Below are 11645 nucleotides of genomic sequence, written 5' to 3' on the forward strand. Positions count from 1 at the left end.
AAGCTCAGTTGTTTCTATTGTTGACTCAACAAGTATTGTGTGTGATTTCCCCTGAGTTGCATCAATGTTTTCCATTTTAATGTGCAACTCCTTTAGACACTTTGGGAATGCAGGAGGCAGTCCCCGGAGGACAAGACAGTTAATTATTTCAAATGGATCAATACATCGATTGATTTATCAGATGATAAACAGGGGATGCCTTCTTTGGGGCTATGAATATTAATTGATTTGACAGAATAAACCTTGGTAAAACAACAAGTAGGGGCATCAGGGCATCACTGTATTAATTAGACATGCTGAAGCAGCCTTTAACTGTTCCTGAAGTTTAATCAATATACTACATTTGAGTCCCCAAAGGCTTATAAAAAACAGACTTTGAAATCCTTTAAATTGTTGCCTCAATGAGGTTTTAGAAGTTTCATGTATTCTTGTGCTTGTGGGCTATCTTTTGCTTCCTGAAATCAATAATGACCCAGATGGTTATATGGTTTATTTTGTTGTTTGTATCACACATGAGAAAGAGGAAAAAAAGCCACTACTTTTGCTTTATAATAGCAATTGTAATCTTATATATCCATGATCTGCTCATTGCTTTCTGCCAGTTTCTATATTCAGTAAATGATTTGTAGTGAGGTGAAGTGTTACTTAAATCATATTGCTCCATAGGCACACGCGCCATCCAGCCTTTGATTTAATACTTGATGAAATGTAAGGATGCTGCAGTATTTTAATGACCAAGACACAGCAAAAAAAAAAAAAAGATTGTTGGAGGCAGGAGAGCAACTTGCCCAGAACAGAGAACAGGGAAGAGGAAGCTGTGACTCTCCAGACATTGTATTAGCAGTGCCACGGGAGACAAAATGTGATGGTCACTGCCTGTGAACAGAGCTAAGCGACAACTTGACTCCCAGCCCACTGCAGCACCTATCTAGTGTGAGATAGAAATTTTGCAAAATCCATTATGAGTAAGGCCAGCTTCACTTATACAAGGGGATGGCCTGGCCATAAAACCGGTAAGAACCAGTTATGAGGGACCCTAACTGAGTGCTAGAGAAAAAAACTGTTCCAGATCAGAGGCAAGGAAGGCTCTGCATGTAGAACAAAAAAAAGTTGAGCAGAGTAAGTGTTTTCAAGTGCTGTGGCTGGATGGGAGATGGTGGTACAATAGGGTAGCAGAAGATGGTTGGAGAAAGGTGAAGATGGCGTATGCATATTTATCATACAGAGGGTGTGTGTTAATGGATATGCTCTCACAGATTTTTTTTTGAATCTGTATTGTAATGCATTACTGAATGGAAGTCTAATCAGGATTCTGCTTTAAGCCTCTGCACTGAACCCCCCAAAGGGAATTTTCTCCCACAACTGCTAGGTAAGGTTGCTGGAAATGGAGGAGAAGGCTAGTGGCTGCCTCAGTGCTGCTGCTGATAGGTCCAAGTGGTGATGGGCACTGGGAGGGGCTTCGGGGGCAGCCTTTGCTGGGCCTCCCAAAAGTCAGCATCAGATCTGCTCCTGATCAAGAGTGCAGCAATCAAAGCAAAAGCGGTGAGGATCATCTAAGAAATGATTTTAAAGGTACATTGGGAGAGAAATCCAGGCAGAAAACACAGGGAGCAAACTTCACAACCACTGCCATCCACCTTCCAGCACTGACAAAAGTGAAGGTCCAACCTTGTGCCCAGGCTTCTAAGCTGGCAGCTTACTTCCATCTCTGCTTCCCACATTTTGAATTTACCTTTCCCTTATTTTTTATTTCAAAAAGATCGTTGCAGACTGCAAGCTCATGAAAAACATAAAAGCAGTTTACAGCGACATATGTATGATTAAAAAAAACCACAGAAAAATAAAATAAAACCAGGGATCATCAGCTCACTATGAAAGAAGTTTCCTTCCCTTTGCAGTGGACAGCAGAGAAGTGTCGAACATTCAACCCCTCTTCATGCATTTCTCATGCAAAGAAACAGCATTGGGACTGGCCAGGGGCACTTTTATAGCCTGGCCCCTGAGGTCATGTGGTTCCACCCAGCTCTTCCTATCTTGTGGGATAACCTCTGAAGCAGGAAGCCCAATTTTATATCTATACTCCTCTGTATGATTTAGAGCACTGGAAGACAAGGCTACCAATCATGCAGGGAGTTTACATGTATTTAGAAAGGGCTCCCTGCTTCTGAAGTTATCCTGTGAATCTAGAGAGGTTGCACCATCTTTATCTGGAGCTGGAGTTTCTCACCACTCTAGGTGTGTCGGTTCTCCTGAACTTGCAGCCTCCTCCAGCAAGGGCTGGTGTCATATGTGGTGCCTCCCTGTGAATCTTGTTGGAACAGGATCCTTCTCTTCCTCTAGGGATTTATTTATTTGTGGGCCAATCCTCATAGGAAGGTGGTACAGCATTTTTTATTTTTTAAAAAGCTAAAGGTAAAACAAATCAAGGAGCGTGGCATCCAAAGACGGAGTCTTTTCTCTGAGTACTATTTGCCTTTCCAGTTATATGTAAATACTCTGGTCTCCTATCTACATGGATCTTTGAATGATAATGCTTAAATTACATTTTAGTCCTTGCTGAACATTCTAAACAGCCTTGTATAACTGTCATGAAAATGTACCATTCTAGGCAGAAAATCTATGTTAATTCAATTCTTTGCTCTGATGTTATTGGTGGCAAGGGGAGTAAAGGCATTTCACTCTCATGGTCAAATAGTGGTTACTTGACCCTAGGCAAATAGATCCCTGGTAGGGCTGATTTGAGGGTTTGCTTTACAAACGAATCTGCAAAGTTGCATGTGGAATCCAGTGATTTGGCATATCTGCCCTGTGTATTTATTTTGCTTCAATATTTGATCAATACACGGTTCTCCAAACCCAGTGTAGATTTTTCCAGCTGTGTTCTGTACTGAGGGGTCTGTACTCCCCCCCCCCCCCGGTTCTTTCTTTGATGACTCTGTGTTGATTTTCTTTGGTTATGGTTATCACATAGGTGACTTGAAAGAAGCCTGAATTGAAAGTCAGCTCCTTCCGCCTCCTGGCCCTGAATAATCATTGCTCGACTGACAAATCTCAGATGTCTTCCTAATGAAAGAGCAAGTGTAAATCTAGCATTGCCTGCCTTCTGTTGTGTAACATTCCCCATTCCTGCTCACCTTATCTGTTGGGCAGTGTTTCCATTGTCTGTCTTGAGATAGACAGATCAGAAATTTGGAGTGGGGTCCCAGCATACTGTTCTTTCCCACCATTTAAAATTTAGCATGACATGATGATACATTGATTAAAAAGCCACCGTTTCATATACAAGAGGGACTGCAGTGTTAAAAAGGAACATTAGTTTTCTTGGTCATAAGGCTATCCCTTCTCTCCCAATTTCTAATTCAATAAACCTCAAGTCGGAATTCTGCCTTACTGTGAGTCAGCATAACAATTTATATCCCCGCTCCCTGCCGCTACTTCCCATCTTCTGAAGTGCAGGGTTTAGTTTGCTTCTGCCTGTGGATCCATTCTCTCCCTTTTATTCTTAGAAAACATTTTCAACTACCATCTGCTGCTAATTTTTGCAAATGACTGCATGTTCTATTGATCCATTTCAACGTGGTCTTTGCTTCTCATTCCCCAATGCATTGCTGTTTGCAATTTATTTCACAGCCCTTTCAGTTCCACATATTGAGATGTGTGCTTTGCTCTCCCTTATGCGACTACATTTTAAGATATTAATCACCCACGGCAATGCTTAGCCCTCCTCCTCAAACTGCTGTTGAAAAGGGCCATTAAAAAGCTTAAGGGATTCCTATTTAGCTGCTTTATTGTCCAACATTATTTCTCATAACACTTTTGGTAAAATAATGGCAGAGCATATTCCAGTGTTATGATTTTAGCAGCTTTATTGGCATTACGTTTTATGGGTGAAAAGGACTGGTTACCACGTTGTATGTGAAACACTGTTTGCACAGAGCTGTACCATCATGATTCCTTGCAAGGGACCCACAATGTTTGCATTGTCTGATATTCCTACAATTACAATGTTTTTCCCCTAATGACTAAATACTAATCTTGGTCTTTTAGTTAACTGCCATTTTTCTTTGCCTCTGAATTCATAGAATGTTCAAATTGTAGAGTTGGAAGGGACCCACAAGTGTCCAGATTAGCTCCTTCTACTGTAAATTATTACAGACTCCTTGCTGTCTGAAACAATCCCTTCCTTGGCCATTGAGTAACGTAGACCCCTGTGTTTCTTGAATAACACTGGTGTCACCAGAAATTATCTAATATACCAAAGCTGCAATCCCATGAAAACTGACCTGGGAGTAAGTGTTTTTGAACTTAGTGGGGTTTACTTCTGAGTTGAGACAGGGGGAAATTCAGTTCCTATGGAATCCACACTTTTCAAAGCAGCATGAGTTCAAACTCAGTCATGTGAACAAAACTGCATATAGTAGGGCAAAGTGTGCGTAAAAATGAACGTGTTAGTGAAAATAACATACAAAAAATGTATAATATTGTGGAAAATTTCTTTGGGAAAATGGAAAATTGCACAGAAAAACATTTATTTAAGTAGAAATCTTCATTAAAGTGTTGATGAGTTTTCAAGAGGAAATTTTTCAAACGAAAACTCACCAACTGCTGTAGAAATGCAGATAACTGAACATAAGACTGAAAACCTGAGAAATTGAGAGGAACCAAAATGGACAGATTTGTCCACCCTAATACATCCAAGTTTCCAAAAATCTATTTTTGAGAAGGAGAAAGGTGGCAGAACAGGTAGCTCACCTATGCAGACATGAGATGAAGCCCTTTTCTGCCTCCTTTCCCAAAGTAAGGGGTTTTTGGGGGGGGCTGAGAAGGGGAGTAGCGGGGAAGGGGGAAAGCCACACTTCAGCCAAGCCTTTTGAGCATTCCTGCTCTTGGGCATTCAACAGGAAATACTCAAAAGCCCAACTTGTTGCTATTGTTAAACTAACAGGAGTCCAAGATCCTTGCTGATCTACTAAGAATCATCCCAGGACCTATCGGTAAATCCTAAACTACCTCCTGCCCATCCATGCTTAGTGGTGAGAAACTTCTGAACATAAGCCTCTGTGTATGAATTTCAGGTTTACTGTTTTACTCTGCATTCCTTTGGGAGGCTAGAAAGGCCATGTAAACACGATGTCATTGCCTAGCCCCCCATGGACAGCCACTGTGGGAAGTGGGGCACCCATCAAAGAGGCTCTGAGGAGCTGGAAAATCTGGGGGCCACTATCCCTGCATTTCCCACAGCTTGTCCCCTAAAATGCAAATATTAACCTTGATCAGATCAGACTCCCTCCTTGGCTTTGTTTCAAAGGGAAAGCAGCAGCAGCAGCAGCAACACCCCCCCCCTCATACTCAATATGATACGCATGCATTTTAAATTGCAATATCTGAACCCCAGCAGAAAAAGTCCCAAAAGCCACAGCCCTGAGCTGCTATCCCATTTTTATTTTGCCCTTGCCCAGGATCAGCAACAGATGGGAAAGATTCTTCAGTATAGCTGTACAATGCCTCTGAAATTGTCAGTATAATGGCAAACAGAACATCATCTTTAATCAGCTGCAGCAAACCTCCTTTTCCATCTACAAGGCCTTCTGTAGAACAGGGACAAGACAGGCTTGTCCATTAGCTTCAAAGCCATTCCATTGGGTGGCATATGGATGGCAGACTGAGGTTGGCCAGCTTGCATCAATCTAGTTTTTCCTCTGCGTCTTTCTCCAACCCATTGCCTTTCCATTCATCTGGCCTGCAAGCCCAGCCCATTCATATTGCTAATAGATGAGTCCTCATTATCTGGCCATGAGTGCAAGAAAGAAGCGTGCCGGTCCGAAAGGGGAGTACCATTTTCTGGGTAGGCTCTGTGCCTCTCCTGTGCTGCTAATCCATCTCTTTGTGGAGAAAGGCCCCTTGCTGCAAAGAAACAATACTACTTGCATGTCATCATTAGTCTGAAAATTATAAAAGAAACCTTCCATCAGTATTGGCACAATTACCTTCCCATTCGCCTGCTCCACCTCATTAAAAGGAAAATGTTACAATTATGGCAGAGACGGGAGGAGCAGATTAATGTTCTGTTTCTAATGCATTGATGAATTGGCACTTAGTCAAAGAGATTCTTCTTTATTTTAAATGAAAGCCTGTCTTGTTTTCACACAAAAAATGTGTTATAAATAACACAATGATAGGGAGAGTCCCCTATATCAGGGGCCCCTTGGCTGTGAATCTGTTTTCTTGATTAGCTCTCAGATGAGATGTGAAGGATAAGAAGCCAGTTAAAAGGAATCATTCAGCCTTCCTTATGGGAGAATTTCCAGAGGTAAAGCTAGGAGTTATAGAATTATTGCAGACAGATTCACTGGTTCACCCCTTATGCAAAACTGAACATATTTGAGTATGGAATAAATAACATGTCTTTTTGAAATGGTGTCTTTAGTGTGGAATGGGGCTTACTCCCAGGTAAGTGGGTATAGGATTGAGGCTTCATTTCTGATCTCAAAGGCTCAGGCTGAATAATAAAGGAGAACGTAAATATGTAAAAAAAAAAAAAGATAAAATGGGTAAGAGACATAACTTAGTGCCCAACATGACCTGCTTGCCAACAATAATAACAATATACATTACAGCCTTCTTCTGGAACTTGTGTACATAGTTACATCCCCACCACATATGCTCAAAATATTCTAAGTCACTTTGACTCACTATGGCAAAAAAGTAACCAATAAATTTAATAAATAAAAAAGTTGATCACTAGTGTGAGTGAAATGGGATAGAATTGTTCAGTCCATCTCTACTTTGGAGTGAGCCCTACCCAGAATGAACAGAAGGTTTCTCCTTACATTCCAGTATTTGAAGTGTTGATGCACTCATTTCCCAAAGAAACAGAGATTGAAAGAAACAGTGCACATCTTTGGTTAACAGCTTCTATTATTCAGTCCACATGCCCCTTGCCTCTGAGGTTGACCCTCACCCAGAATATATGAGGGGCTGAGGGAACAGGAGGAAGCTCAGATCTTGTTGAGGGAATGCCAAACCATGGTTTCGTTTTACATGTGACCCACAGTATACCCAAACTGATTCAAAACAAAGTTTTCTTCCTATTAATGAGATAATAATTTGGGGTCAGTTTACTTCTGTGTTAATGCTGAATCAAATTTAAAGCTAATGAGAGAAAATGAGTTCCTGTGGTAAGTTAGTTATTCTTGGCTCATAACTACCTCTGTGGGGAGCCATTTCAAGGCTTCTCAGTTCACAAGCTGTAGTTTTCATTAAAAGGAATCAGACAATTGAATTTTTATCTTTGCGTTTAGACCCCATTGAAGCAGATTTAGATAGCTGCCTTTAATTTTCTCCCCCACCTTTCATCTTAATTTTATCAGGGGATGTCCATGGCAAACACACAAACTTCAATCCTGAAACATTTACTTTGTTGGAAGGAATTGGAGGTACTATATGTGGCATGAAAACTGAACTCTGTGGCCACATGAAAGGGATATGGGAGTTCCCCTTTAGTTAAGTAGCAGAAAGTGGGGGTGTCTGTGATTATAATTCTACAGTTTATTTTAAAAGTTACCTGTTGCTAATAAGTTGGAATGCGGCTTACACAATCTACTTGACGATGTCTCCAAATGTGTCTTGCTGGGATCATTTTCCTCCTCCCCGTTGCCCTGCCAGTTCATGACAATCAGGTTGGCTAAAAGAGGGTCATCCCACTGTTTACTCATCCTGCCAGCTACCGATGAAAATGTAGATCAACTCACAGGATTCACCAGCGATACTGTAGGGCACAGATGTTTCATATGACAACACAGTACCAGGACAACATGGATCATATTTGCTTTTCCCAGACACCCAGGGAGGAATTCAACATAAATGCTTTGTTTATAACAGCTGAATGATCTCCCCTCTTCTTCCCCTGTGTGCTGTTCTGGGGGGTTCTCTAAGCCCCCCACTCCCAGAGCCAGTGGCGTAGCATGGGGGGTGCAGGGGGGGCCGGCCGCACCGGGCGCAACATCTGGGGGTTAGGGTTAGGGGGCGCAAATCCACGGGTTAGGGGGCGCAAATTACTTGCCTTGCCCCGGGTGCTGACAACCCACGCTACGCCACTGCCCAGAGCCAATTTAGTGGGACAAGAGGGAGGAAGCCCCATTGCATTACTGGAAGCCCTTGAACAGGCTTCTGCTAGTGGGACCAGTTAGCTGAATCTCGTCCATAATTCTCCCCATCTGGAAACTGGCCCGACAGACAAAGGAAAAATGTGGGTGCATTGAGAAGGAGAGAGAGAGTTGTACGTTAGTACAATTTGTGCCCTTGTACAATGTCATTACTGATCATGGGGCAGATATATTAAGCTAACAGTCTCAGCTTCTAATTTCCCAGATTTGTGGAGCTTGAGCTACCACTCTGACTCTAATCAACATGAGACAACTTCTGGCAGGTTGTTTGATCACCGAAAGTATTTACTTATTGCAATTATTTATATCCTACTTTTTAAGATGCAAATCCTTCCATGATGGTTTGCAAGTAGCATGAAATTATAGTTTAAAAAAACACAGTAAGGAACATCAGCATGTAAAAAGCCAATCAGGATCCCTGCAACCCCTAGCTGGTAGAATGGCTCTGTGGTGCATAGGCGAAAGTCCAGCTGGAAAGTCCAGAACTGTATCAGGCTCTGAAGTGTTTAATGCCTCCCTCTCTCCTGCAGTCCTCCCCATAGGGCAAGTGATGGTACATAGCCCTTTGATATAAATTATAAAGTCTAGCTGGAGCAGCTCCTGAGATGGTTTTTGCCCCTCACACTCTCTCTTTCCTGGAATCCTCTCCATGAGACAGTTGAGGTAGATGGCACTGTAGGGGAGAAGTCCAGCTGAGGTGGTCTGCACCCAGGTTCCCCTCTCTACCAGGATGCTTCTTGCATGGCAGCTGGTGGAACTTAGGGAGAAATCCAGCTGAAACGGTATCTGAGGTGGCCTTTACCTCAGAATCGGTCATTTTTCCTTTATGGCTTGGTGGGCAAATGCCACTCTAATTTCTCAAGAATAAAAATTGCCTCTTACATTTTGTATTAATCAGTTATCATGGTCCTACAATGGCATTTATTATATTTCTATTGTATCACTCATTTGCAGCAACCCTCGGACTGTTTCAAAATGTCATGAAAACGTCACTCATGGGAAACATTCAAACTCTCATGGGAAACATTTAATTTATACAATTATTTTTATAGTCTTGACCTTCATGTCTTTAGATGTTCTCTCCATTTCCCTTTATCTTTTTGTTGGAGTGCAATACCGAAAAGAAAGAAGTACTCCACTGGGCTAAAGGTTACAGCTGCTTTCTAAATATGTGCTGCAAACACTGCGAGAATCTTTTAATGCTTGGTATAATTGCTCAGCATTAATTCAGTGGGTGAAACACTGAAGTGACCTATTCGGGCATTGAGAAATCTGGTTCCTGCGGTGCTGGGCGAAGCATGGCTTATATGATACTGCTATTAATTATGGCATGCTTCCATGGTACCTTTAACTGTGGGCATTAAAGATATTCAAAGCATTCACTGGTGCTTAGGAAGCCATATCTGTCAAAGCTCCCCCCCCCCAAATCTGTGAAAGCTGTAAAATACTAGATTCCTTTTTACAAACCAATGCATTTCCAGTATCTTTGGCCAGCAAAGAAAGAATCCCAGTCAAGAAACCTACCTTTCTCTTGAAATGGGTGCCTCCAAAGTTTTATTTGCTTTGTTTCATCAGCAAATCAGAACCCCCTTGCCCCCTTGCTTCCCTGATAGGTGAAAGATATTCATCACGTTCTTCTTATTCATGAGATAACAGCCAGTGTGACATAGTGTGCTTAGAGCATTGGCCTAATACCCAGAAGACCAGGGTTCAAGTCCCCATGGCAGTCATGAAACTCAATGGGTGATTGTGGGCCAGTCACTCACTCTCTGCCTAACCTCACTCACAGGGAGTAGTAGAAAACGATGTACACCACTTTGAGCTCCTTAGAGGAAGGATGGGATATAAATGTATAAATAAATATTTCCTTTCCAATATCATGATCCCATCGTTGAGTTACACCTGCTGAGCAGAGATGCGATTGCTGTCAAATTATGTTGTGCAAACAAAGTACAACTGTATGATGGCAAAAGTAGGCAATGTTTGGTGCCTGACCGCAAGGAGGAGCAGAATCTTACCTTTAATAAAGACAAGATGGCCAAGGGCTTTTCTTTTTCTTCATTAAGAAAAAATGTCTTGCTGTTGCTTCCATGGATGGCTTGTCTGCTCTCAGCAGTCCATCAGTCTTCTGGAACAGAATGGCCCATAGGAACAATGATGGTATGTCATAATAAAGATGATAATCAAACCTTCTTGGGGTCAGTACTCACTGATACAGAGCACAGGCTCCCCCCCCCTTTGCTGCCAATGGCAGCCATTTTGTGCTGGCACCTGCAACACTTTTATCAATATACAAGTTGATAAAGCACCCCCCCTTTTATTAACCAAAAGAAGCACTAATTATGATGATTTGTGGCGTTCCATCTATTTACTTAGCACTTTGCAAAGAATGAGAGGTTGGTGAAACTGTTGGTCATCCCACAAAAACAACAAAAGAAGGGGTGGAAATTAAGGCTGAAATAAACCTGGGGAAGAATGGGTGATTATTTCCAGTTGCAGATCCCTTGGCTTAGATGTATTAGGGTTGGGTGCTGAGTTGAAAGGGTCTATTCCAAAGGCTTCATGGAAAAGTAGAGTTCTGTGAAGGGATTTAAAGAATGTAAGGGAGATTTTCTCACAGGGGCATTCTTCTAGGATAAAATACGTCTAGAAGTTCATACATTGAGGTAAACTATGCATTTGAAGTATTTTGTGGGAAACTATGTTTATTTATATATTATTTTTTATCTTTTTAAAACTAAAAACAGGTTAATGTGGGGAAAGGACAGAATGGACACCAGGGACCAGAAATAGACTGATCCATGCATCCCCAGGGGGTGGGCTGACTTTGTTGTTCCACCAGAGGTGTCCAGTACCACACAGGGAATTGTGTAAACTGGAGCCTTGGGAGAAATATGGTCAGGCCTGAGTTTCTAGGTGTTCAAACTCCAGCTGAACTTCAGTCAATAACAACAACAACAATGAATGAAATGTGACGTGAGCTCTGACTTCAGGAGCAATTTTGTTCTCAGAGTAGTGAAGAAAGCCATTTCCGACCTGGGAGGAGAGGGGGTTGCGGGCAGAAATCCCTCCCACATCACACACGTGGGGGCTGGCCCTTGCCCCCGTGTGAACAGGGAATCCCCGGGCGTGTCGGCGACCCGGCCCGCCAATCAGCGGACTGGAGAGGCGTGGCCTAGCCTATTTAAGGCCAGGCACGCCCGGGGACCGCCCTCTTTGCCCCTTTCCAGCCGAGCGGTTTTAATCACTGGGAGATCGCAGTCTCAATTTGAGCTGAAATCGAGCTGAAATCACTTTTAGGGGGGGTCTGCCGGCAGGAAGAAGGTTGGGGAAGCGAGCGGCTGCGCTGGAAGTTTTTTCTCTTTGCTCCATTGCCGAGTGATTTCGGTCGGCCCTGGGGGGAGAGCTCTCACCTCGGAGGTCCAGGAGGATTGTAACAGCGGCTTAACCTTCCCAAGAGCAGCAGCGGAGTTCCAGGCA

The 11645-nt window shown here is 42.7% G+C and overlaps 1 long non-coding RNA gene across 2 annotated transcripts; it reads right to left on the bottom strand.

The window, feature by feature from the left end:
* Positions 1 to 5520: 5520 nt before the first annotated feature.
* On the bottom strand, positions 5521 to 10284 carry LOC310763711. Of its 2 annotated transcripts, none has more exons than XR_014548767.1 (3): positions 10184 to 10284; positions 7565 to 7768; positions 5521 to 5942 (listed from the first exon to the last, which is right to left on the bottom strand). It is a non-coding gene; the product is annotated as an uncharacterized lncRNA (long non-coding RNA). The 2 variants fall into 2 exon arrangements; XR_014548768.1 differs by having other exon boundaries at positions 5521 to 5904; positions 10184 to 10282.
* Between the last annotated feature and the right edge of the window lie 1361 nt (positions 10285 to 11645).

The sequence above is a fragment of the Podarcis filfolensis genome (genome assembly GCF_964270895.1).
Source record: "Podarcis filfolensis genome assembly, chromosome: 5".
Lineage (NCBI taxonomy): Eukaryota > Metazoa > Chordata > Lepidosauria > Squamata > Lacertidae > Podarcis > Podarcis filfolensis.